Source organism: Diplotaxodon limnothrissa, linkage group LG3 (assembly GCF_057381915.1).
Source record: "Diplotaxodon limnothrissa isolate DT_005_m linkage group LG3, D_limnothrissa_male_GT1.1, whole genome shotgun sequence".
Taxonomy (NCBI): domain Eukaryota; kingdom Metazoa; phylum Chordata; class Actinopteri; order Cichliformes; family Cichlidae; genus Diplotaxodon; species Diplotaxodon limnothrissa.
The window spans coordinates 11,476,480-11,498,442 of record NC_140598.1 but is presented as its reverse complement, the minus strand read 5'-3'; the positions used below and the strand labels follow the sequence as shown (position 1 = coordinate 11,498,442).

Here is a 21,963-nt window from a genome sequence, read left to right as displayed (position 1 = left end):
GTAGACCTAATTATCACCTTTAAAGTGTTTGTGCTAATAACATCATGTAGAGTAAGACAGGCATAGAGAACAGCACTGACTGGGAGAGGCTTTGAACAGATGACATACTCAGATCAATTCAACACTTTAGACTTTAAAAATGCACAAGCGTCTTTCAAAAACCCATTTATTTAATCTATCATCATTGATATTATTATGTACAGTTATAATGTTCATCTCCCTTAAATAAACAGGCAGCCTTAAAGTGTGAAATAGTCACTTGTCTACTGCCTCAGTGGCTGATAGTGCCCCACAGGCCTCAATGTGAGCTTGAAGCCATTATGTTTCAATTGTTTAATGATAAACAGATTTTGAATGAAAGCGAGGAAACTTCGGTAGCACAAAAAAGTGCCTATTCTTTGTTCCCATATGGTTCAGTCATATTACCGTCATTTCCCCCTAAGGTGTTCCCAAAGACACCAGGTTAATATTTGAAAAGGCTGCAGCGATACACAAAAATATCATCAATATTCTGTTTACTTGGTGACAACGTCGCTTTTAGCCTTCAATCAGAAAGCCTGACGTTGGCTAGTTAAGCATCGGGCTAACGTTTAACGCTTTCACTTGAGGGAAGTAAGTCGTATTACTGCTACTGCTGTGTAATCTTGGTTCAATTCACAGCATATTCTACAAGTTACCCTGCAATAACTAACTGTTAGAATAGCGGCACCGTATTGTATCGCACTGAGTGCACTTCAATCCTTTATCCCGCGAGTTTGCTAGCTAGCAAAATAATAATACCAATTTTAAACAAATAACATGTGTAACGTACACACTCGAGAAAATTATTTACTAGTACTTACGCAAACTCCCCCGTTGTGAAAACATACAAATCCTTCTTGTATTTTTCGTTTTCCAGCAAACACTCATTAAAACGGCCTCCAGGCACATTAGCGCACTCACCCCCGACTGATCAGGGAGGGGGTGAGGGGTCACACACTGAAACAGACTAACGTGCAGAGGTACAGCCCAGGCAGAGAAATGTTGCTTTTAGACTTTGCGACTCGTTTTATTTCTCTATCTGATAAGAAAACTATTCAATCAGATAGTTATTTGTGGTGAATGAAATACGGTTACAGTTTCAAGAAGTTTTAAGCACCAAATCCGAAATCCAAGCACTGCAATATTAAAATCCAATTCAATTTCTTGTTTGCTCCGAAATCTACGACATGACTATATACAGAAAAGCTTGACATGGTATGCAAAAAAAACCCCGAAGACAATACAAATACAAATACATGAACAAAAAATGTTTTAACTGTCAGTTATGTCATTTTAAAATTTTCCAAAACTAACATTTTCTTTGATTGACTGATATTAAATTGATTAGGGTCAAGTTTAGTGTGAACAATATTACACAAACAAGCACGTGTGTGCGCATGCGCACATATTAGAATCCTTCGATCGCTTCTAATATGTGCGCATGCGCACATATTAGAATCGCTTCGATCGCTTGTGACGCGGTAACTTTGCTTTGATCCTTTCTGACGTCATAACTTTGCTTTGATCCCAAAACCCATAAATAGGAGCGCTCACCTGTTACTTTATGCTTAACGGACGTTGACCTGCAGCAACTGAAAACCTTTCGAGAAGTTTTGAGAGCAATTTACGAGAGAAACCAAAACAAGTTCAGTTTTGTTTCTCACCAATCCACAGCGCAAACAGACACATTACACCATGTCAGCCAACCCATCCTTCGGCTCAGATGAGCTTGGAATATCTAAAGGGACCATTTTGGGAGATCACCACATGGTGGAGGCTTTCCTTGGAGAAGGAAGCTTTGGTGTTGTAACGAAATGTCGCGATACAAAAAAGAACCAAACTGTTGCTATTAAAGTCAACAAGAGCGACCCTGAAATTCTGCTCCAGGCAAAACTGGAAATTTTCATCCTGGAGCAGCTACGACGCTTGGATCCAGACAGGTGCAACATTGTCGAATGGAACGGCTATTTCCTCGATGGAGAGCGCATTTGCTTGAATTTCGAACTCCTTGACCAAAGCCTGTCAGACTACATAGGGGACCGGAATAACCAAGATCTCCCAATGAGAGAAATCAGGCCAATTTTGCATCAGCTCGCAAATGCTCTGTTCCACCTGGGTTCTGTGGGAATAGTGCATGCTGACCTCAAACCTGGAAACATCATGGTTGTGAACCGCAGTGAGTCTCAAGTCAGAGTCAAACTTATAGACTTTGGCATCGCATGTAACACCTCTGCAGTGATTCCTGGTGACTGTGTGGGGACAATTGGTTATTGTGCACCTGAGATTATGCTTGGCACTCCATATGATGAAGCAATTGACATGTGGTCTCTGGGGCTGGTAGCTGTGGAGCTTGCTACAGGGGTGCCTCTCTATCCTGGGGAAGACGATTATGATGTTTTGAAATTCATAATTGAAACTCAGGGTCAGCTACCAGATCATCTTCTAGAGTCTGGCTTGTACACTGACAGCTATTTCATCGAGGATAACCACAACGAACAGCGCTGGACATTTAAGACCCCAGAACAATTTCAATACGAGACAGATTATCGATCCAAGGAAACTCGATCGATAAAACTTAAGTGTCTCGATGACCTCGAACAACTGCTGAAAGTTAGGCGAGGACCGGAAAATGGCCAATCATTATTTGTAAGGCTAATCAAAGAAATGTTGGCCTTGGATGCAAATCAGCGCATAACACCCTCGGAGGTTCTGAAGCATCCCTTTTTCGACCCTGGCCTCTCAAGGAGAACCCCCTGCACGGACATGAATAGTACAGGGGGAGAACTCCTTGTGCTCTCTCTCAGCTGGAAAAGTCATGGATCGCAAAAATTCAGCTGCAGTTTCCAAAACTCAGTTGAATTTCCTCAAAAAAGAGACATCAACACCTTAGCCAACCCATCTGCCTTTGAAGATGATCTTCAAATAACGGAAGGGACCATTTTAGGAGATCACCACGTGGTAGAGGCCTTCCTTGGAGAAGGAGGCTTTGGTTTGGTAACCAGATGTCGCGATACAAAAAACAACAAAACGGTTGCTATTAAAGTCAACAAGAGCGACCCTGAAATTCTGCTCCAGGCAAAACTGGAAATTTTCATCCTGGAGCAGCTACGATGCTTGGATCCAGACAGGTGCAACATTGTCGAATGGAACGGCTATTTCCTCGATGGAGAGCGCATTTGCTTGAATTTCGAACTCCTCGACCAAAGCCTGTGGGACTACATTGGGGACCGGAATAACCGAGGTCTCCCAATGAGAGAACTCAGGCCAATTTTGCATCAGCTCGCAAATGCTCTGTTCCACCTGGGTTCTGTGGGAATAGTGCATGCTGACCTCAAACCTGGAAACATCATGGTTGTGAACCGCAGTGAGTCTCCCGTCAAAGTCAAACTCATAGACTTTGGCCTCGCATGTCCTGCTTCTTCAGTGATTCCTGGTGACCGTGTGGGGACAATTGGTTATTGTGCACCTGAGGTTATGCTTGGCATTCCATACGACAAAGCAATCGACATGTGGTCTCTGGGGCTGGTAGCTGTGGAGCTTGCTACAGGGGTGCCTCTCTATCCTGGGGAAGACGATTATGATGTTTTGAAATTCATAATTGAAACCCAGGGTCAGCTACCAGATCATCTCCTAGAGTTTGGCTTGTACACTGACTGCTATTTCATCGAGGATAACTACAACAAACAGCGCTGGACATTTAAGACCCAAGAACAATTTCAATACGAGACAGATTATCGATCCAAGGAAACTCGATATATAAAACTTAAGCGTCTCGATGACCTCGAACAACTGCTGAAGGTTAGGCGAGGACCGGAAAATGGCCAATCATTATTTGTAAGGCTAATCAAAGAAATGTTGGCCTTGGCTGCAAATCAGCGCATAACACCCTCGGAGGTTCTGAAGCATCCCTTTTTCGACCCTGGCCTCTCAAGGAGAACCCCCTGCACTGACATGAATAGTACAGGGGGACAAAACCTTGTGCTCTCTCAGCAGCAATCATCGTTTGGGTGGCCAGAATTCTAGGGGAGCTAGAAATTCTTGTGGAAAAAAAGCCCAAAACAATAACATCAACAAAAACAACCAATGAATGTGGTCTTAAACTTGGGCACAATTTGGCTTGAAATCCATCAACTAATCTCTCAATATTCAAAGCGGAGCAGCAGACAACTTACCATCACATCAGTCCTTCAATCAGACCTACAACAAACGTCTTCCTTCTCTCACCCCAACCGGTCGCAGCAGATGGCCGCCCCGACCTGAGCCTGGTTCTGCCGGAGGTTTCTTCCTGTAAAAAGGGAGTTTTTCCTTCCCACACAGCAAAATCTCCAGTGTTAAATTAACACTAGAGAGTGTCTATATGGGTCCACACCTCTGAGTGTTAAATACAACACTGTTGAGTGTTAAATTAACACTTTTGACAGTGTTATATGTTTAAAAGTAACCTAGTCAGTTTTGAAGATTAACAATGGCTAACACTGAGCAGTGCTGATTTTCTAACACTGGAATATTTCTAACATTTTGAGTTATTTTCCAGTGTTAGAAAATCAGCACTGCTCAGTGTTAGCCATTGTTAATCTTCAAAACTGACTAGGTTACTTTTAAACATATAACACTGTCAAAAGTGTTAATTTAACACTCAACAGTGTTGTATTTAACACTCAGAGGTGTGGACCCATATAGACACTCTCCAGTGTTAATTTAACACTGGAGATTTTGCTGTGCACTGTCGCCAAAGTGCTTGCTCATAGGGGGTCATATGATTGTTGGGTTCTCTGTATGTATTATTGTAGGGTCTACCTTACAATAATACATACAGCCTTGAAGTGACTGGTGATGTGATTTGCTGCTGAATGAATTGGGAACTAATTGGAAATCTGGATATTAATTAAATAAACCTGCTTTGAGCATCAATTAATTGTTGTTTGAAATTCTTTATAAATATATAAATATAGTGCCACTCTTCTACTGTTTAAATTGCAACTGTTTAAAACTGACTAATTTATTCATACACTTGAGCATAAACACACGCACAGTAAATGGCCTGTATTTGTACAGCGCTTTACTTAGTCCCCAAGGACCCCAAAGAGCTTTACACTACATTCAGTCATTCACACATTCCCACACACATTCACACACTGGTAATGGCAAGCTACATTGTAGCCACAGCTGCCCTGGGGCGCACTGACAGAACATTGCAGAACCTTCAGCACCTCGTATGAAAAATATTTGACTGTGTGCATGCTTTTAGCACTGTTTGGATTTGAGAAAATCTAAAATAAATCGAAATTTGCTTTTAGAAGTTGTTTTATAAAGTTCAGTGGTATATTATGCATACAATAGGACATCTATTTAGATTTACATCTTCCACAGAAAAAACTGCACATTACTGAAACTTAGTATACTGGACTTTGTTGTTGTCCCACACAGGTTCAATTTCGAGTGGTAGATGGCTCAGTGCTCAGTCAACCAAGATTTTATGATAGTGGGCACAATGAGATAGATAAGCTGCTTGTAAACAGCACTTTTATGCTCTCTTTTTCCATTTGGATAAGAAAGAAAGAACCAGGAAACAAAGGCAAACAAATAATCTGTGCCTTTATCCCAGATTCACATTATAGGAACAGCTGCTCAATGACCACTGTAGTCTTTGCTTACAGCACTTTTATCTAGATCTATGCAAAGTGATCCACTACACCTACTTTTACAGTTAAATCATTTTATGAGCACTGATGCCATTTTAATCTGAGTTTCTACTCAAATACAATCAGTAAAGAAAAACACAGTCTGTGACGTTTGTTTTGAAGGAAAAGGTATTCCCTGCAAATGTTTATCTGTGTGAGACTATTCAGAAAACAGTAATTTTGTTTTATAGGTGAGACACTTGGCCTCTTTTTTCCTTGTTGTACGTTTGTCTTTTGTCCGATTACTCTGGAACACAAGATGGAAAACTAATATTCTCATGTTAAAAATATAGAAAAAGGATTTTATCACCCATAAATGTTAACTTCTCATGCCTCTAGCACAAGCAGGAGCAGAAGTGCCCTCTGCAGTTTGTGTGTGGAAGTGCAAAAGCTTACAGCACCTGGTATTCCCAGGCAGTCTCCAATCCAAGTACTGACCAGGCCCGACCCTGCTTAGCTTGCGAGATCGGGCGTGTTCAGGGTGGTGTGGCCGTAAGCAATGGAAGAGTTGTGAAAAAGACCTTTTATTGGTGGCAAATGTCACACAGTTTGATATATATTATTGTGCTAAACGTCATATGTTACAGCGACAACATGCAAACCTTCGTTATTAACTGCAGCTTCAAATTGAGCTCCAAAAACGCTTTTCCCGCAGTAACATCACGATAAGAAGACATGTTCGTTGATTACAGCACAGTGTTAAAGTGACAGAGAGAAAACAGTGTGTTGGGTCGATTTGGAAGTCCAACATTTTTGTCGTTTGGACATTTTAACGTAAATATAGAAAACAAAAACGTAAGCGTGTATGTGTCATTACAGCATGTATAAAAACGCCATTTCAGAGCTGCCCTCCCTTGCTTACGGCCATACCACCCTGAACACGCCCGATCTCGTTTGATCTCGGAAGCTAAGCAAGGTTGGGCCTGGTCAGTACTTGGATGGGAGACCGCCTGGGAATACCAGGTGCTGTAAGCTTTTGCACTTCCACACACAAACTGCAGAGGGCGCCGCTGCTCACTCAGTGGAGGCAGCTTGAGGAAAAGCTTCATGACAACGCTCCTGATTGCATTTCGCTTTTGTGCAAAACAAAACAAAAGAACAACAGGAACGAAATATTTAGGAAATACACGAACTTATTTATTCTGTAAATGTAGAGAATGTCTACAGCTAGTCTGTCTGGGCTCAGTAGTGAGGAACTTGTTAACCTTGTAGCGTGCAGCGGGCACAGTGTCAACCTGACACTCATGTGCAACGAGTTTTAACTCTTATTGGCTGCCGACTGCGGCCCCGAAGAATACTGAATAAATGCGCATCAGTGTGCTACCCTGAGCAGGGAACACGATATCATGGAGTTTCTAACATGGAGCAAGGTGAAGGTGACGCGACTATGCAGGACCGCCCCTGCTTAGCTTCAGAGATCAGATGAGAACAGGCTGGTATGGCCGTAAGTGAGAGGCTTCCTCGACAACGGGGTTCATGTAGATACTGTAACCCATTTATTGGGATTTAAAAAACAATTTAGAGTGAAGGATATTGATTAGTTTCTACTTTTATTTTTAATAGCTGCACATGACAGCACAGTTATAATGTGTGTGCAGTTTTCTCTGTGGTGGGGTTGGGTGGACTGTCCCGGGCTCTGTGGGGCCGGGAGGCGCTGCTGCGCTGGGCCCCGGTCTGGATGGGCCTGGGCCCCCTTTCCCTGGCGGGTCGCAGAGTATGGGAGTGCCTACTGGGGTCAGCGGGGGAGCTGGCCCCAGGGAGGGGTCACCTGCCCCTCCCTTCCTTCCCTCCCCATCTCCAGCTGCCTCCCTCTTCCCGCTCCACCACAACCACCCACACATGCAGGGCCTTGGAGTAGGGGTATGTCACCAGGGTGCAGAGGAGGCTACCCCCCCTCTGTCCCCTTCTGGCTGCCTCTGCCTCAATTTTATCCCACAACTTAGACATTCACATCACTCACACCCTCATTACACATAGATATAGGATCTTGGGGGTGGGCAAGATACACGGAGTCCAAGTTACCATCAGGGTGTACACCTCACCCCTGGCGTCGTTGCCCACCTCTCAATTTTAAATACACGTAGACATTGAGGGCTAGCAGGAGGGACTATGCGCTTACCTGCTGCTCTCTGGCAGGTAGCTCCATGCCCTCCTGGGTTTTAATTGCACCTTAGAACACACATGCATCAACACTACAATGAGCGGGTGGAGGGAGGTTTGGAGTCTTCTCTCACCCCCGTTCTCTGCGGCCTGCTGGAGCGGGGGGGCTAGGAGGAGTTGGCCGTCCGGCTGCGGTCTGGGGTGTGGGGCCTCCCTGCTGCTGCGGAGTCGGGGCGGTCTGCCTCTCCCCACCGCAGGGAAAAGGGTAACACCACCTGGGTCTGGGTGCAGTTCCCCCCTCCAGGGGCAAGGGTACCTAGACCCGGTTCGTAGAGTACGCTTGGGGAGTGTGATCGTGTGTACAGCGTCTCTTTATGTCTGTCTCCACGTCGGTTGAGTGTGGAGTAAGTGCATATGAGAGCATGAGGGTGGGAATGGATGTTTGTATCTGTGTGTGCCTGTATGTCTGTGTCTATATGTCAGGTTGGGTATCAGACACCACCTCTCTGGGGACATCTCAGGCCCTCCAAGGTTTGGAGGCCTATCTCCACCCACCACCACTTCCCCTGCCAGTGGCGGACTCCCTCAGGTGTCGGTGCGTTGGTGGTTCTTTGTGTCTGGGGGTGGGCGTCCGGGTACACACCGGCTCACTCCTTGGCGGCCGCTTATTGGGGCCTGGAGCCTGGGGCTCGCTCGGGCCACTTCGGAGGTGGGGTGCCCCCGGCCTCTCGGCCTGGGGCTCGGTCACTCAGGCACAGCTGGCTGCCGAGCTGGCTGCCGGCGGAGCTCACGGGCGCGTCACTGCAACTCCCCCTGGCTTCTGCTCCGCGGCTGCTGAATGAGCCCTCATCTGGGACTCTCCTCAGCTGTTACTGGGACAGTGGCGCGGCTGCCCCTCTGTGGGTCTTCCTTGGTCTCTTGTGTTCTGGGGGCCTCTGGATGTCTGGAGTTTTGATCTCCTCCATACCTGCTTCATACCATAGAGGACGGGGCTGTGGCTCCCCACACTCCCTAGCAGATCATTACATGGAGAAACCTTTGGAATGCAAGCATGCTGATCCACACAGGTATGCACACAGGTGTACACATGGGTATTCAAAGACGCAAACTACAGCTTTCTTGGCTGCTGCCTCAAAGCACACTGTGCGCTGTCTATCTTGCGTGCTGCACAATATCGTTTATTATTTAGTAACTATTGATATCTACTGCTAGCTAGTTTATTGTGATGGTGCTTTTTTTTTCTTATTATGTTGCTCTTTGTTGTTTGCTTTCTCTTCTGTTTTTTTCTCTCCATACAGGTGACCCAGGTGCTTTGTTTTTTTTGTTTGTTTGTTTTTTTTCTTTCTTCCCCCCTTCTCACCATCTCTTCTCCCCTTTGGTTTTCTTTCTCTCCCCCTCTTTCTTTCATTCTTTCTCCCTGTCCTATCCCACAGTCATGTCTGTCCCGTTTGTAGCAACTGAAAATAAAATAAATTCATTATTATAATAAAGGTCAATCAAATGAACCAACATGGCAAGGCCATGATGATCCACTTGGTAAAATAAATCCGCTTGGCATCTTTCTTGGCCTTAAGACAACAATTCTGATGGCTAAAGATCCAAACGGGACAAAAAAAAAAAAAAAATGCATATTAGGGCTGGCATCGTCACTCATGTCTAGAATCAATTCGATTCAATTTGATTCAATGTGAATCGGGGAAATTTTGCCTCAGACAGTCAGAAATATTATAATTCAGGTCATGCATCAGTACATTTCTATATTTTTATATATATAAAAAGAAATCTGACACTTGCGAGACTTTATCAAAGGTGTGAGCGTCACAGCAGATGCCTTTGTGTCAAAGTAGCTGAGGATCAAACAGAAAAACATGAAGGTTTTCCTGGCCTGGGATTTTATACAAATATTCTGCAGTACATCAAAAACAAAAGAAAACCATTAATGAACATATGAACATTACCTGATGCTGCTGACGTGAAGCAGAGCAAAGTTACAGAGGTTTGATTACAGACACAGCTGAGCATTTTGCAATTTTGCATCATTTTAAAAAGTTTAAATTTGTTCAGTATTGAACGGCAGAAACGAGGCTTTGTTTTCAGAAGTAAGTAAAAGAAAAAAAAAAAACAGCGGCCGACAGGCTGTAAGAACGGTAGACTTGTGCGTAACAAGCAAGCGAATAATGCAGAAAACAGATTTTTAGACGGGAAACTGTTCTTAAAGTACAGAGAGAGAGAGAGAGAGAGAGAGAGAGCTGTGCATGAAGTGTGATTTTATCCTGGTGGCAGCAAAACAATCAGAGGGAATTCATGACGATGTTTATGTGAAGCGTAGTTTGGAGCTTCTTTTGCTGCTGGTTTACTCAATATTGTTTGGAGAGACATCAAACCTGCAGCTTCAGAATCAGCGCAAAAAGGGCGTAAACACAAAGCGCGGAGCCGCCGAAACATCACAATCAGCGAGCTGTCGGCTTTCAGCTCGTGTCCGTGCAGTCAGGTGAGAAAGTCACATCTCACTGATTCTGATGCGTCGGCGGCTCCGCGCTTTGTGTTTACGTCTTTGTGCAGAATCCGTGTTCCTGCTCTCATTTACTGTTTTAGTTGTTTGGTGGTTGTTGAAATTTTGGGAGGTTTAACCTGAGATTCTGGCGTTTTGGCCAAAATAAATTTATATTAAAAAATCGATTCAGGATTTTAATGAATCGATATCACGTTATCCAAGCGCGAATCGATTTTAATCGATAAATCGATAATCAAAACCACCCCTGATGCATATACACGGGTCACACTGCTTATTGAAACCCCCCCAAACATCAGATCTTAATCAGACAGGTTTTTGTTTTTTGTTTTCAAAGTTTAGACTTTGCTTCTATTGGACTTTTTATCAGTAACACGTGCTTACTTTTTGCAGGAACAGTTGAAACTAACATAAATAAATAACTCCAGAGGTGATAGTCAGCAGGGGGTTTACAAGTTGTGTGCCGCGTTGTCGGCGGTATAAACTCGACCACTTGCAAGGTGAGCTGGCAGACATCACTGAACTCATCAGAGATGATTAGGTTCATTTTGACAAAGTGAGCAGATATTTAACCTCCTAGGACCTGGCGTCCACATATGTGGACATCACATTTTGGATTGTTTAGACCAAAATACTACATTTTGCTCTACAAGGGCCTGATATCCACTTACGAGCATGTTATACTGCCACTGTGCTATCGACATTTTAGACAAATATCCTCATATGTGGCTCTCATTTTTCTCAGAAACAAAAATTTGGTAAAAAAAAAAAAAATCTGGTAATTCTTTGTTTTTACATTCATCAGGTCCCAATCAGCCCAAATATCAAAGAGAAACTAAAAATGAATGCCACGGAGGAGTTTGGGTCTTAGGAGGTTGTGCCACTACATTCTTGTCTAGAAGATATTAAAGTGTATTTGGTGACACACAAAAGGGTAAAGTTTAAGTATAGTTTGGGTCCACACATGTCCAAACCCTGGTGTGTAGGCCTACTTAGTTTTGAGGAATTGTCATGGGACCGGGGTCTGGGTGACCCAGGGCCTGTAAGAAGTTATGGACATGTGTGTTTTTGGTGCTGCTGTCTCCTGTTTCCATGTTTGTGTATCTAGGTGTGTGTGTGGGTGTGTCAGCCAGGAGCCTGGCCACACCTGCGGAGGAGAATTACTCAGGGGCGGAGCGTGGGGGTGGCTTACTGGGCTTAAGCCCGGGTTGTTTTGTCAGAAGCCCGGGGTCTTTTGGAGTGTAATTTTTTCATAGTTAGATGTCTGGCTGACAACTGTATAAAACAAAAAGTACACACAATATTCGAAGCACATAGTGCACACTGTGGGAATTTACGACTGTGCGTGAATCCCCCCCTGATATTGGTATGATCCGAGCTCAGACACTGAGCGACTGAGCGAGGGGGCGGGGCAGCTGCTGCCTGTGAGTGCGCTGTTGGAGAAACGGAGCCAAGGAGAGCCAAGCTACCAGGTACCAGAGCAAATCATTCGTACCGTACAAATAATGTAAATATGACGGTGAATCACGAAAGATTGATATCAAACTGATCACTTGACCAATATTACGTTACTTGCTCTTCAAGTGAATCAACAAATGGCAAAATGAAAAGCCGAACAATGCTATTTTTTTAGACAGTCTTAGCTTACGTGTGTTTATTTCATATTTTCAGTTCTTACCCTCCCCGACTAAATCGGTTTCAGTTATGCACTGATATACAAGAATGGACATTAGAGGCTTCTTTCAAAGAAAAAACTCAGGTAAATGTTATTTTATATATTATGCTTTGTATGTTGTTCAGTATATTTCTATGCAAAACAAGAGGGATTTCAGTACACAGCAAGATATTCACATTTGTAACCAGATATTTACATACACTTTAGAGATAAAACATAAAACATTTTTACTGTACAACATCAATTTAGAGTAAACTTTTGTTTTAGATAAATATTGAAATATATTCTGAATTAGTTAAATGTCAGAATAAAGAGAGAGAGAGATCGGTCTATTTATTATAACTTTCATCAAATTTAGGAGTACATATACACTAAGTTTATTGTTAATTAATAAGAAAACTCCAGACGATTCCATTCTGAGCTGAAGAAGCTTCTGATAGGTTAGTAGAGTCCATGTGAGTAAATTGGTGGCACAGCTGTGGATGCATATAAGGCAAAACACAGAGCCTGTTTCTGTGACATGGGAACATCAAGAGATGTCAACCAAAACACCAGGAAAAGAACTGTGGAGCTCCATAAGTGTGGCTCAGTTTTGAATACAATTTGGTGCCATTTGCAATTAAGAAATACAGATAGTTTCTCTCTTTACTCTTAAATTTAACAAATATAAATTAAACAGTTTGTCTAATTTGAGGTTTTACCTTAAATAAGTGTTTGTGTTTTTATCTGAAGAGCATGTAAATATCTGGTTTCAACTGTATATTTGATGATGTTGGTGTTTGGTTTGATTGTCAGCACAAAGAGGGTGAGAGAGGGAGATGGAGAGGAGAATGAGGACAGAAGAGAAATGGAACAAGAACCAGGTGAGACAGACATGTTAGTCAAATGGTTGTTTGCCAAAACATCAGAACACATATCTAGTACCTAGTGTATCTTTTTAGGTTTGTTATTTTTCAAATTCTATATTTATTAAGTTATGCAAACTTATTTGCACAACAAGGCTAATTAGTTATATAAACTTTTCTGAATCTAAATAGAGTACTTTGGTAGAATTAAAAATAATATGGCACAAACTTGTCACTCACAAAGACAAAAACAGAGGGATCATTAATTAGTAATGATTCTCTTTCTGATCATTCAGAGAGGTCAGGGGAAATCATGAAAGCAAGAGAAAACCAAAACACAACAGCATCACAGCAGGAAGCAGCAGGTGGATCGTTAAGGACAGCTGAAGGAGGTTTACTGGAAGGAGCAGCAGTAGATGATTTAGGAACTCTAGAAAGTGGTCCAAGACAAAATGTCCTCCCACAATATCCGCTGAGCCAGTTTGGAGCTCAGCAGAGGGCGTTTAATAAGAGTTGGTTTGAACAGTTTACATGGCTGGAGTATTCTGTTGTGAGGAACTTGGCTTTCTGTTTTTCATGTCGCATTTTTGGGAAGCAGAATACTTTAAAAAAAGATGGCCTCAGTCATTCAGGGTTCTGCAATTGGAAGAGGGCTTTAAATGCCTTTAGGGAGCACGAAAAGATTTCCAGCCATTCGTCTTCTATGATCTGCTGGCACAGCTTTAAGACCACAAAAAACCAAGGTGACGTTGTTGAGCAACTTAGATCAGCAAGCGCAGCAGAGATTTCAGAGAGACGACAATATCTCCACAGGATCTTAGCTGTAACAAGTTTCCTTGGAAAACAAGGAATACCATTCCGTGGCCACGATGAGCAGGAATCCACCAGTCATAATCAAGGGAACTTCCTTGAGTGCCTGAAGCTGCTGAAAACATTTGATCCATTTTTGAAAAATTACAGTCCTGTCTCACATGCTACCTATCTGTCTCATTTTTCACAAAATGAGATGATAACCAGTATTTCACATGAAATAACTGGAAATATAGTTAAAGAGATGAAGGAAGCTAAGATGTACTCTGTTATGGCTGATGAGGCTAGAGATGGGCACACGGAACAGCTTGCAGTGTGTGTACGTTTTGTGTCATGTAAAGGCCATGTCAAAGAATGTTTTCTTGGTCTACGGAAACTAGAAAGGTTTGATGCACAGTGCATTACAGACACTATTGAGGAGCTGTTGCAGTATCACATGCTCAGTGACTTACTTTGTGTTGCTCAATCCTATGATGGGGCATCTGTTATGAGTGGTGCTGTGAGTGGTGTGCAGTCCCGTTTCAGACAGAGACACCCTGAAGCAGTATATGTGCACTGCTATGCACATGAGCTCAACCTTGTCCTTTGCCATACATGCAAGGCTATTCCAGCTGCTTCTGACTTCTTTGGACTTTTGGAAAATGTCTACACTTGCAGGACACATAAGCAAGCCACGCTTGTTCATATTAGTGAATATTCACACACATAGTCAGACTTATGGAGCCTCTCACCACACTTCTTTTTCTCTTTCTATTTACAAACAAGTGATGTTTCCACATCCTCTCCACCTGTCTAAACGAAACACCCAGCGTACATCATTAGACATACACACACAATTATGGGCATGCTGAGGTTTGTCACATGGAATGTAAATGGAGCTGGCTCCAGAGGAAAGAGGTTAAAGATATTTAACCAGCTTAAAAAACTACAGGCAGATGTTGTTTTATTACAAGAAACTCACAGACCTGTCACAGGTTTAAACGAACTTAAAACACCTGAGTTTCCTAACGTGTTTGCAGCCTGTTATAATTCTAGACAACGGGGAGTAGCAATTTTAATACATAAAAATGTTAATTTTACAGTACTCGATACAGTTATAGATCCAGAGGGTAGATTTCTAATTATTAAACTATCAATATTGAACAAAAAACTATGTATTGTAAGTATATATGGTCCAAATGTTGATGAACCCTCATTCTTCCACGGATTTTTTAGTGCACTCTCTGAACACCTTGATTGCACACTCATTCTTGGCGGTGACCTCAATCTTGGACTAAATGAAGACATGGATAGGCTCAACACAACAGGAACTCAGCGCAATTGGCAGTCCACAAATATAATCAATCAGTATATGAGCGACTTTGGTCTTTGCGATGCATGGCGCTCTCTTCACCCCACCAGTAAGGAATATACTTTTTTCTCGCATGTCCATCACTCTTACTCTCGTTTGGATTATTTTTTGGTCAGCAGCTCACTGCTGTGTGACATTTCAGACACTGAGATTCATCCTATAGCTGTCAGCGATCATGCTCCCGTATCCTTAACACTAATACACAAGAATAACACTACGCCAAGAAAAAACTGGAGATTTAATATATCACTACTTAAAGATGAAGACTTTATTAAATTTTTTAAAAAGGAATGGACTTCATATTTAGACTTTAATGACACTCCCGGAATATCTGCTTCTGTTCTATGGGAAGCAGGGAAAGCTGTGATGAGAGGTAAAATAATTTCTTTCTCATCACACAAAAAGAAAGAAGAAAACAAAAATATTCAGGAATTAGAAAAAACCATCAAATCACTAGAAGAAGCCTACGCGTGCAACCAAGATCAGGAAACATTGAACAAAATATGCAAAACAAAACTAGAATTAAATGAAATTATTAATAAAAAAACACAATTCCTTATACAAAGACTACGCTTGCAGAATTTTGAACACAGTAACAAATCAGGTCGATTTCTAGCTAACCAGCTAAAAATAAATAAAGAAAAAACAACTATATGTGCTGCTAAAGATTTATCGGGGAACACAATATATGATCCTGGAAGAATAAACAACATTTTTAGGGATTTCTATGAAACTTTATACTCACCACAAATAAACCCATCTAAAAATGAAATTGATCTGTTTCTTGACAACGTAACTCTTCCAAAATTACTAGACAGTCAAGCAATGGAACTGGATTCGCCACTGACGCCAAGTGAACTCCAGGAAGCCCTGATAAGTATGCCCAATAATAAGGCCCCAGGTCCAGACGGTTTCCCTGCAGAATTCTACAAAGAATTCTGGACAATTTTGGCACCAGTATTCCACGGCATGTTGCAGGAAATCGAGGAAAATGGCAGACTACCACCAAATATGAATTCTGCCAACATTAGTCTCCTGCTAAAACCAGGCAAAGACCCTTTATTTCCCTCAAGCTATCGTCCAATCTCTCTTTTAAATGTAGACCTTAAAATAATCTGCAAAGCTCTCTCAAAGAGATTAGAGAAAATGACCCCCCTCTTAATTCATCCTGACCAAACTGGTTTCATAAAAGGTCGGCACTCCTCAACAAACACTCGTAGATTACTTAATTTAATAGACTACTCATACGATAAAAACATCGAAACCATAATATTATCTCTAGATGCAGAAAAAGCATTTGACAGAGTTAACTGGAAATTTTTATTCGCAACTTTACACAAATTTGGTTTTGGAAACTCTTTCATAAACTGGATAAGAATATTATACAATTCCCCAACAGCTCGTATCAGAACAAATGACCAGACATCCTCCAGCTTCTGTCTCCTGAGGGGCACCAGACAGGGATGCCCACTCTCCCCTTCACTTTTTGCAATTTTTATCGAACCTCTAGCAGCAACATTTAGACAGGCTACAACAATTAAGGGCATAAAATGTAAGAACATAGAACATAAAATCAGTCTCTATGCGGATGATGTGTTGCTTTTTCTGCAAAACACACAAACCAACCTCTCTGAGGTAATTACTTTAATAAGCTGGTTTTCAAGAGTTTCAGATTATTCAATTAACTGGCCAAAATCTACAGTTCTCCCCATTAACTGCTCCTTCCATAATTCTTCCTCTGCCCCACTGCAATCCGGAAATATTAAATATTTAGGTATTAATGTCTCTCCTAAGCTTTCAGACTTAACTAAATTAAACCACATCCCACTTGTAAAGAAAGTAGAAGGCGATCTGACTAGATGGAAATCTTTACCCATATCACTCATGGGAAGGGTCGCCACTATAAAAATGATGATCTTGCCAAAAATAAATTACTTATTTTTGATGATCCCTAACAAACCATCACAAGATTGGTTCAGATCTCTGGATTCATATATTTCCAAATTCCTTTGGAAAGATAAACCCCCGCGTATCAGCTTAAAAACGCTACAAAGAACCAAGGATAGAGGAGGATTAGATCTGCCTAATTTTTACCAATACTTCTTAGCCAACAGGCTTCAGTTCATCTCAGAATGGTTAAAACATACCTTCTTAGTTGAGCCCTGGCTAGATGTTGAACAGGCACTATGCAAGGATCTAGAGATTTCAGACCTACCATTTATTAGCTCAAACATCAAAAGACATGAATGCTTTAAAAGTATCAACATCAGCTTTTCTCTGACAGCATGGTGGGAGTTTCTAAAAATAACGGAGTCTTCATTAATTCCATGCAAACGTACACCTATCTGGAATAACCCTGACATATTACAAAACAATAATATGATTAATTTCCCAGAATGGAGTTGTAAAGGAATTAAATACTTAGAACATATATTAGAGGGAACAGAATTTATTCCATTTGACAGACTAGTTGCACAATATGGGATCAACAAGACAAGATTTTTAGAATATCAACAAATTAAATCCATAGTAAAAAAGAAATTTAACCTCAGTCAAGTTGAATTACAAACACCACTAAGTGCGGCACATTTTCTTACTCTTAAATCCCCCAAGTTATTATCTAAAATATACAGAACACTTTCTAAATTAGATGAATCAATATCCCTTCCTATTGCAAAGTGGGAAGCAGATTTATCAGTCAGCTTAGACCAAAACTTCTGGTCTGAGATTTGCTTAAAAACCTTTAAATTAATTAAAAATCCCAGTCTGCAATTAATACAATACAAAATACTACATAGAGTGCACTATACAGGTCATCGGATGTTCAAGATGGGCTTTACATCCTCCAACAACTGCTCACACTGTCAAGGCAATACACCAGACAATTACATCCACGCTCTTTGGTTCTGTCCACCAGTGCAAAAGTTTTGGCGCGAGATATGTGAAGACTTATCAAAGTGTCTGAAATGTAACATTCCAACTTCCCCCTTAGTGTGTTTGTTGGGCAGCTTAGATAATGTCACTTCAGAAAAGAATATAGCCCATATGGTTTTCACTGCCCTATGCATAGCCAAGAAAACAGTCCTCATGAACTGGAAAAATAAAAATAATCTTAATTCTAACCAATATAGAAATTATCTATTAGATTACATTAGTCTTGATACAGCCTCTGCCACCACATCAGATCAATTGCTCTGGGCTCCTTTTATCAGCTCCATCACCTAGTGGGGGTGGGGGGTCATAGTTTGGTCCCGCCTTCACTGTTGTGATTGGTGTGGGGGTAGGGACAGGCTTAGGGCGTCGGGGGGTTCCCCGGAGGCATCTTCCTTGGGGGCTCAACCCGGGGTAGCGGTCATGTCCGGGTGGGGGCTCTGTTGGCTCTCAGGTGACTGTTTCCTCGCGGCTGCGTGCAGCGGGGCTAGGGGAGGGTCTGTGCTGACGGACGTGGGTTACTGACCTGGTAGCTTGGCTGCCCCTGGGTGGGTCCGGGATGGGCGTGAGGTTCTGGGGGCGCTCCGTCTCCGGGCTGGGGCCCGGGCCGGGCCTCGGGGGCTTGGGTCCTGGTTGGTGTGTTGCCGGGGTTGTGGGCGGGTGGGTGCATGGGGGCCCAGCCCTGGAGCAGGGTGCCGCCGGTGCGTCGAGCCACCTGGGGGGCTCTTCAACTGGTGGGGGAGATGGTCACATCTGCAGGAGCTTTCCTCTCTTCAGGGACTCTCTCTGCAGGAGGGGGAGATACAGGAGAGGTGGAGGAAGATCTCAGCCTGGGCGTTTACTGTCTTATGTAGTCTGGAAGATGAGTGGATGGTGGGGTGGGTGCAGTTTTCTCTGTGGTGGGGTTAGGTGAACTGTCCTGGGCTCTGTGGGGCCGGGAGGCGCTGCTGCACTGGGCCCCGGTCTGGATGGGCCTGGGCCCTCTTTCCCTGGCGGGTCGCGGAGTGTGGGAGTGCCTACTGGGGTCAGCGGGGGAGCTGGCCCCAGGGAGGGGTTACCTGCCCCTCCCTTCCTTCCCTCCCCATCTCCAGCTGCCTCCCTCTTCCCGCTCCACCACAACCACCCACACATGCAGGGCCTTGGAGTAGGGGTATGTCACCAGGGTGCAGAGGAGGCTACCCCCCCCTCTGTCCCCTTCCGGCTGCCTCTGCCTCAATTTTATCCCACAACTTAGACATTCACATTATTCACACTCTCATTACACATACATATAGGATCTTGGGGGTGGGCACAATCACCGAGTCCATATTACCATCAGGGTGTACACCTCACCCCTGGCGTCGTTGCCCACCTCTCAATTTTAAATACACGTAGACATTGAGGGCTATCAGGAGGGACTATGCGCTTACCTGCTGCTCTCTGGCAGGTAACTCCATGCCCTCCTGGGTTTTAATTGCACCTTAGAACACACATGCATCAACACTACAATGAGCGGGTGGAGGGAGGTTTGGAGTCTTCTCCCACCCCCATTCTCTGCGGCCTGCTGGAGCGGGAGGGCTAGGAGGAGTTGGCCGTCCGACTGCGGTCTGGAGTGTGGGGCCTCCCTGCTGCTACGGAGTCGGGGTGGTCTGCCTCTCCCCACCGCAGGGAAAAGGGTAACACCACCTGGGTCTGGGTGCAGTTCCCCCCTCCAGGGACAAGGGTACCTAGACCCGGTTTGTAGAGTACGCTTGGGGAGTGTGATCGGGTGTACAGCGTCTCTTTATGTCTGTCTCCACGTTGGTTGAGTGTGGAGTGAGTGCACATGAGAGCATGAGGGGGGGAATGGATGTTTGTGTCTGTGTGTGCCTGTATGTCTGTGTCTATATGTCAGGTTGGGTATCAGACACCACCTCTCTGGGGACACCTCAGGCCTTCCAAGGTTTGGAGGCCTATCTCCACCCACCACCACTTCCCCTGCCGGTGGCGGACTCCCTCAGGTGTCGGTGCGTTGGTGGTTCTTTGTGTCTGGGGGTGGGCGTCCGGGTACACACCGGCTCACTCCTTGGCGGCCGCTTATCGGGGCCTGGAACCTGGGGCTCGCTCGGACCACTTCGGAGGTGGGGTGCCCCCGGCCTCTCGGCCTGGGGCTCGGTCACTCAGGCACAGCTGGCTGCCGGCGGAGCTCACGGGCGCGTCACTGCAACTCCCCCTGGCTTCTGCTCCGCGGCTGCTGAGTGAACCCTCATCTGGGACTCTCCTCAGCTCTTGCTGGGACAGTGGCGCGGCTGCCCCTCTGTTGGTTTTCCATGGTCTCTTGTGTTCTGGGGGCCTCTGGATGTCTGGAGTTTTGATCTCCTCCATACCTGCTTCATACCCTGGAGGACGGGGCTGTGGCCCCCCCCACACTCCCTAGCAGATCGTTACATGGAGAAACCTTTGTAATACAAGCACGCTGATCCACACAGGTATGCACACGGGTGTTCACTGCTCGTAGACTTAAATTACACCCTTCTTGGCTACTACTTCGAAGCACATCTGTCCTGCGTGCTGCACAACAACATTGAATATTTAGTATTTACTGCTGTTTACACTTAGCTAGATTAATGCGATGGTGTTGTGTTTAGTATGTTGCTTTGTTTTTTTTTTTTGTTTTTTTGCTTGTCTTCTATTCTTCTCTCAACAGGTGATCCAGGAGATTTTTATTTTTTTTCTCCCCCCCTTTCTCACTGTCCCTCTCCCCTTCTGTTTTTCCTTTCCTTCCTCTTTCTTTCTCCCTTTCCTATCCCTCACTGATGTCTGTCCCGTCTGTAACATCTGAAAATAAAATATAATAAAAACAAAGATCGACCAAATGGACCAATACGGCAATGCCACGAAGATCCATTTGGCAAAGTAAATCCATTGGGTATCCTTGTTGGTCTTCAGACAACAATTCTGATGGCTAAAGAACCAAAAAAAAAAAAAAAAGGAAAATGTCTACACATTTTTTAACACCTCCCTGGTAAACCATACAAAGTTTAAGGAACTGCAAAAGGACCTTGGACTGTTTGCATCTGAGCTTGTTCAGCTCTCTAACACAAGATGGGCCTGCCAAGTAAATTCCATCAAAGCCCTTCTCAACAACATTTCTGCAGTTTTAGCAACTCTCGAAGCCACAAACACTCCTATTGCTAAAGGGATCTTGTCCAAGCTGTCAAAACCCAAGACTGTGTACATGTTAATCATGTTCTCACAGCTGCTTGGCACCACTGAAGGCCTGCACCGCTACCTGCAGGGAGAAAGGCTAGACATGGGCAAAGCTGTGGAGTACAAGATGTCGGTAGTTGATACACTAAGTAAACTGCGCACAGAGGCTGCTGCTGAGGAAATATTTGAGAAGGCCATGGACATTTGTGGAAGCTACAACATCCAGATTCCTCAGGGGGCACGACACAAACAGAAAAGACTTGAAGGATTTGTACTTGAGTCCAGCTGTGGTGCAACACCAAATCTCACAAGCTCAGCAGAGTTTAGCAGAGATATTCTTTCCTTGTTTGGACCGAATGTTGCAGGAGCTAGCAGACAGATTTTCTGCGGTAGGACAGAAAATAATGGAGGGCATTCAGGCATGCAATCCATCCTCCCCAACATTCCTTTCCGAAGATGCCTTAAAACCCATTGCGGCACACTACCATGTCACGATAAAGCCTGAAGAACTTGTTGTGGCAAAAAACTTCATGAAAAGAAAAATGGAAAAAGAGGACATTTGCGACATCACAACTGCCTTCCACTTGCTTGACGAGGACATGTTCCCAACTCTGAAGGTCATCTTTAGAATTGCACTAACCATTCCTGTCAGTAGCTGCAGCTGTGAGCACTCTTTTAGTGCCTTGCGTCGTCTCCACATGTGGCTAAGGAGAACCATGGGACAAGAGAGGCTGAATGATTTGGCCATATTATCTATTGAAAAGGAGTACTTGGATAATGTTGACCCTGAAAATGTCATTGATAGGTTTGCAAAACTCAAGCTTCGAAGATACAATCTCATGTTACCACAATAAAGAGGTGTTGTCAGT

General features: G+C 43.7%; 1 non-coding gene and 1 pseudogene across 1 annotated transcript; one reads left to right on the top strand and one right to left on the bottom strand.

Moving 5' to 3' along the window:
* Positions 1–6,091: 6,091 nt before the first annotated feature.
* On the bottom strand, positions 6,092–6,200 carry LOC146634528 (5S ribosomal RNA; annotated as a pseudogene).
* Positions 6,201–6,558: 358 nt separating this feature from the next.
* LOC146634527 (5S ribosomal RNA) lies at positions 6,559–6,677 on the top strand. The gene has a single exon (XR_014905715.1). It is a non-coding gene; the product is annotated as a 5S ribosomal RNA (ribosomal RNA).
* Positions 6,678–21,963: the final 15,286 nt, after the last annotated feature.